Source organism: Diadema setosum, chromosome 12 (assembly GCF_964275005.1).
Source record: "Diadema setosum chromosome 12, eeDiaSeto1, whole genome shotgun sequence".
Taxonomy (NCBI): domain Eukaryota; kingdom Metazoa; phylum Echinodermata; class Echinoidea; order Diadematoida; family Diadematidae; genus Diadema; species Diadema setosum.
The window spans coordinates 24,057,504-24,063,504 of NC_092696.1; positions in this window are offsets into that span (position 1 = coordinate 24,057,504).

Below are 6,001 nucleotides of genomic sequence, written 5' to 3' on the forward strand. Positions count from 1 at the left end.
TGCCATGCCAGGCAATTTTGATAGCTCATCAAGTTTTATGGTTGTAAGAACTTGTACATCATGCCACGTGTAAGCAATGTTCAAAATCCCGCGCCATAGGGCAAATTGAAGCTGAGATGCTTCAAAAAGATGACAACGCAAGACCACATAGAGCGAGACTTGTGCGCAACTTTCTCGAGAGAGGGGGTATCATTAGAATGGACTGGCCTGCATGCAGCCCCGACCTCAACCCCATAGAACATCTTTGGGATCAACTTGGCCGAGCTGTGGGGAAGAGGGTCACAAATGCAACGACATAGGCAGGACTCCGTCAGATACTGGTTGACGAGTGGAACGCCATTCCTTAGCTGCGAATCACGAAGCTAATAAACAGCATGAGGACACGGTGCCAAGCGGTGGTGCAAGCACTAGGGTCGTCCACCAGATACTGAGCCCCGATCATGTTCATCGACAATATAAAGACAAAGTAAACATAAAGATATAAAGACAAGTAAAGTAAAGACAAAATAACGACAAAATGAAGATGAAACTCCAATAAAATCAAGACCATGTCATTTCACTTCGTTATGTCTTTGTTGTGGTTAATGTGGCGAGGTTCTGTGAGATAATGGTTTGAGTCATGATCGTTTGTGTTTGTGTGTGTATATGTGTGTGTTTTGTTGAACGCATACATGTACATGTTTCACTCCATAAAAATGCTGAAAAAAATGAACACCAAAGAAACAATGGGGAACTCACTCATAACGAGGAAACTTCACCAGGGACGTAAAAATTGGACCATTTTGAAGCTTTTAAATTCTGACTTTACCTCATATTTGTAAGCACTGCACCTCCATGTATACGATAATCTAACAAGTATGGTATCATTTTAAAGAGAATTAAACAATCTTTGTGCGGTACTTAGCACAAGTAAATTATTTCTAAGGAAAAATGGGAAATGGTTGATCAAACTCAGATTTCCAAACTTTTTTGAGGGGCTTATATATATATATATATATATATATATATATATATATATATTAAAAGAAAGAGTCTCAAGTACGCCATGGATCCAACGATTACAAAAAAAATTTATTACAAAATTTTCGGTCTGCCTCAGACCTTCGTCAGTGCAAAGACAATGATGGACAATGATAAACATGAATCATAACAACAATGCTATGCGCGTCATGACAATGCTATGACGCGCATAGCATTGTTGTTATGATTCATGTTTATCATTGTCCATCATTGTCTTTGCACTGACGAAGGTCTGAGGCAGACCGAAAATTTTGTAATAAATTTTTTTTGTAATCGTTGGATCCATGGCGTACTTGAGACTCTTTCTTCTAATAATTACAACATTCGAAGTCCAACACGTGGAAAATTCCAAGATGAACATATATATATATTATATATATACACACACACTTGTAGTGAGTACGCGTATATACATTGTACAGTAGTCTCTTTGGTGATTACAAGAAGCAGTGCACTACGTAGTAATGACGGGGTATCCATGTGGTGCACAGCTTCGAAGCTGGAGCCGGGTCGGCATGATCATTGTTAAATTGATGGAATATTACACTATATGAATCGTGTAGACCGCGATATTTTATTTACAGATTTACATCTTCAATGCGTTTGACAGAAAAAAAGGACTTTCTCTCATGCGTAGAATATGAGCTTTAGAAGGAGAATGAAACCCAAATAGGCCTATGTACAGTGGTTTGAGTTAATGAAACAACATTAGAAGAATAATCGGACCTGCCGTTCACCGGCCGTTTCAAAGATATTAATTTTTACAGATTTTGGTCCTGCCATCGCTGGATAAAAAATTTACATTTTGTGACGTCCCGTATGGACAACAATAATGATACATTTCAACATATTTTCACTTTGCTATATAGCATAATGAAAGAGCACTTGACCTACCGCTTTCGGAAAGTAGGTGAAAAATATCACCCGTAACATACGTACGTCAGTAACTAAAGTCAAAGGATCGTGTACTCTTCCTCCGAAATTTTGTGCAATTCCCTTTTTATTTCCTGTTATCACTTTCCACACGTGGCGTCACAACTGAAGTAGTCTTCTCACTCGGCGATGGCTGCACTGAAACTTGAAAAATGCATAACTTTTGAACGCATTGTCCGAGTTTCGTCAAACTTCCCCCGAGAATATTACATTCACCGATGTTTCATCAAATTTCCCCGATATCTGCTACATACACCCCGGTGCTCTCTGCTTACCAGCCATTACACTGGCTCTCTATTGAAGAAAGAATAAAGCTGCAATATTGCTGGATCTCTTCACCTTCAAAATCCTTCAAAATCTGATACTCGCCTATTAAAACCCTTTGATTGCATGTACTTTTTCGGCCAATTACACAGCTGTACTACAAAACAAGACATTCTCAGAATAGCACTTTTAGGCCTATGCCTTACCGGAAACCGAATACATGTATATTAAGAAACGTTCTCAAGTTGTTCGTACACCGGTAGCTCTCTTTTCAACAAACTCCCCATTGCAGTTCTCTGTGAACATAATTATCAAAAACAAATTTAAAATGGTATTTAAAAAGAACGTAAAACATCTCATAGAAAATTACAGACCAACCTCATTCCTCCCTACTCTCTCTAAAATCATGTAGACAGAAAGGATGAAGATACATGCTGCTATTGAGAGAAGTGAAAACAGATTCCGTGAACTGCTGGATGAGAATATGGCAGCCCTACATGAGCTGGAGGTTGCCGTCGACTCCAAGTTTCACCAGCTTCGCAGTTTTGAGTCATCTGTCGAAAGCAATTCAGCGAAGATCCAGGATGCCAGTCTGAGACTTGAGCACATCGAGCAATATTCCCGGAGGAACAACATCCGTCTGCAAGAAGTGAAGGTTTCTCCAGGTGAAAACACAGACCAAGTCGAGTGTGACATCGCCCAGCGCATTGGAGTCACTGTCTGGCCAATCGACATTGACAGATCCCATCGCCTACCTAGTCGTCGTTCTCAGTTGCCTGATGGTCAGCCATCCTACGCGAACGCTGCGAGTCGAGCTTCCCCACCTTCCATCATTGTGAAGTTCACTTTCTACAAGGCCAAGTTCGAGATGATGAGGAACCGTAGGAAGCTGAAAGGCTCTGGCATAGTGATTGTTGAAGATCTGACAAAGAAAAACGCTGATCTACTTTCCCAGACATCCCGTCACACAAGTGTAACTACCTCATAGACTTCAGATGGCCGTGTCTTTGCAATGGTAAAGCAAGACAATGGTCGCCTGGTCAAGAAACCCATCAGAAACTTGTCTGAACTGAACTCACTGAGATGATTCGTTGAACTCGTTTAGCCTTACACTTTGCCAATGTTATGCTTCAGTTGTCTAGTACTATATATGTCTCTAAACAGTATCAATCGTTATATACATGTACATGTAATTTCGCGAGTTATCTTTACGATAATCCCCGATGTTTTTTACTCGCTCCTGATATTCACATACCTGGTTAATATTTTTCTTTCTTTTTTTTTCCCTCTCATTGTGTCTGAATTTGAGATTCTTTGATATTTTTGTTTTCTTTATTCTTCTCTTTTGTTAAGTGTCCATTCTTTCTCTTCTTTTTTTTTTGTTGAATTTGTAACATTTGTCCTTGTAATGCCTGATATTGATTTGTATAAACAAAAACTTCAAGAAAATGATATTTTCAGAATTAATGAATATTTGTCTTCTGTCTGTAATGATTCATCTGACTCTAATAAAAAATGTTTTCTTCCAAATGAACTCAATGAATTTTTAGAGGATAATAGCAATTTGTTTTTGTGCAAGAAAGGTTTCACCTGTTTACATTTAAACTCAAGAAGTTTGAAAAGAAATTTTGATAATCTGTGTTCATTATTGAGTGGTATTGATTTACAATTTTCTGTTATTGGAATTTCCGAGACTTGGTTAAAAAGTGATGATCCTAAGTTTGATATTGAAGGTTATAATTTTGTTGGAAATTCTCGTTACAATCGCAGAGGGGGAGGAGTTGGTGTTTTTATCCACGATGATTTTAATTTTGTACAGAGAGTTGATTTAGATTTATGCACAGACTGGATTGAATGTATATTTATTGAAATTGATTTTAAACCAAAAAATATTATATTTGCTACTGTTTATCGACCGCCAAATGCTCTCTTGCCTCAATTTTTATTTTCATTGAACGCAATATTAGATAATATTATTAAGGAAAATAAGTTATTGTATATTTCAGGAGATTTTAACTTTAATTTATATGATATTGATTCTTGCCCACAAGTTAATGAATTTCTTGATATTATGTTTATGACTAAAGCTATTTACCCAATTATTCACTTTCCTACACGTGTTACAAATCATTCAGCTACGCTAATTGATGATATATTCACCAATGAAATGAATTATTTGGTATCTGGTATTATTTTGGCAGATGTATCTGACCATTTTCCAGTTTTTTGTTTGAGTGAGTGAAAGCGCTAATTTTGAATATTTTGAGAAACGATTGATAAATGAGAGAAATATGCAATATTTTCTTGGTGAATTATTGAAAGTTAATTGGCATGTGGATAACTGTGATGCTAATATTGCGTATGATAATTTTTATTTTCAATTTATGTATTTATATGATAAATGTTTTCCTAAAAAGAAGTGCAGATGTTAACGCCGTATAGATAAACCGTGGTTTAACAATGATTTACGAAAATTGTGTAATAAGAAGTATGTTTTATATAAAAAATACATTAAAAATCCAACAATTTATAGAGAAAAGGTGTATAAGCAATTTCGTAATAAAGTGAATAATGAGATTAAGCGTGTTAAGAATGATTTTTTTTTTTTAAGAACAGGTTTTGGGAAGTTAAATTTGATATTAAAAAAACTTGGCAACTTATCAATAAGGCTTTGGGCAAAAGGAATGTACAATCTAGTATTGATTATCTTATGGCAGATGATAGGAAAGTTGAAAAAAGTAAAGAAATTACTCAAGTATTTCACGATCATTTTGTTAATGTAGGTTTGTATTTGAAGAACACAATTCAAGTCTGTACTAATGATAATTATACTCAGTTTGTAAAGAAAAATGAGAATACAGCATTTTTTAGCCCTATTACCCCAGAAGTTGTAAAGATTGTATGTAATTGTGACAATGGTTCAAGTTCTGGTTATGATGACATTGGTATAGCTGTTGTAAAAAAAGTAATACACGTAATTTGTTATCCTTTATGTGACATTTTTAATTGTGTTTTATCCACTGGTATTTTTCCAAACAAACTTAAAATTGCCAAAGTTATACCAGTTTTTAAAAGTGGTCCAAGTCATGATGTTAATAACTATAGACCTATATCTGTGTTATCTGTTTTTTCTAAAATTCTTGAGAAATGTATATATGATAGATTACTGTTATTTTTAGACAAATATGATATAATAACACTATGTCAATATGGATTTTGTTCTGGGCACTCCACGTCCCATGCTTTGATTAACCTTATTTCAAAAGTAACTAATGCACTTAATTCTCATCAATCAATTATTGGTTTGTTTTTAGACTTAAGCAAGGCTTTTGATTCTTTAGATCATTCTATTTTATTAGATAAGTTGTTATATTTATGGTATCCGAGGTAATTTGTTCAAATTGTTTTCAAGTTATTTAGATAATCGGAAACAATTTGTACTGGTTAATAGATGTAAATCTGAGGTGTGTAGCCCGGGATGTGGAGTGCCTCAGGGTTCAATACTTGGTCCACTTTTATTTCTCATTTACATCAATGATATTTGCAATGTCACAGAATTTATACAGTTCATTTTATATGCAGATGATACCAGTATGTTTATGTCTGATGATAATATTAATACTTTATTGTTACGTTTTAATGAAGAGATTCAAAAAATTTATGATTGGCTTCTTATGAACAAATTAGTTTTGAATGTGAAGAAAACTCAATGTATGATTTTTACTAATAAGAAAATTGATATACAGAATTCAGCAATTTATATGAATAACAATCTTATAAAAAT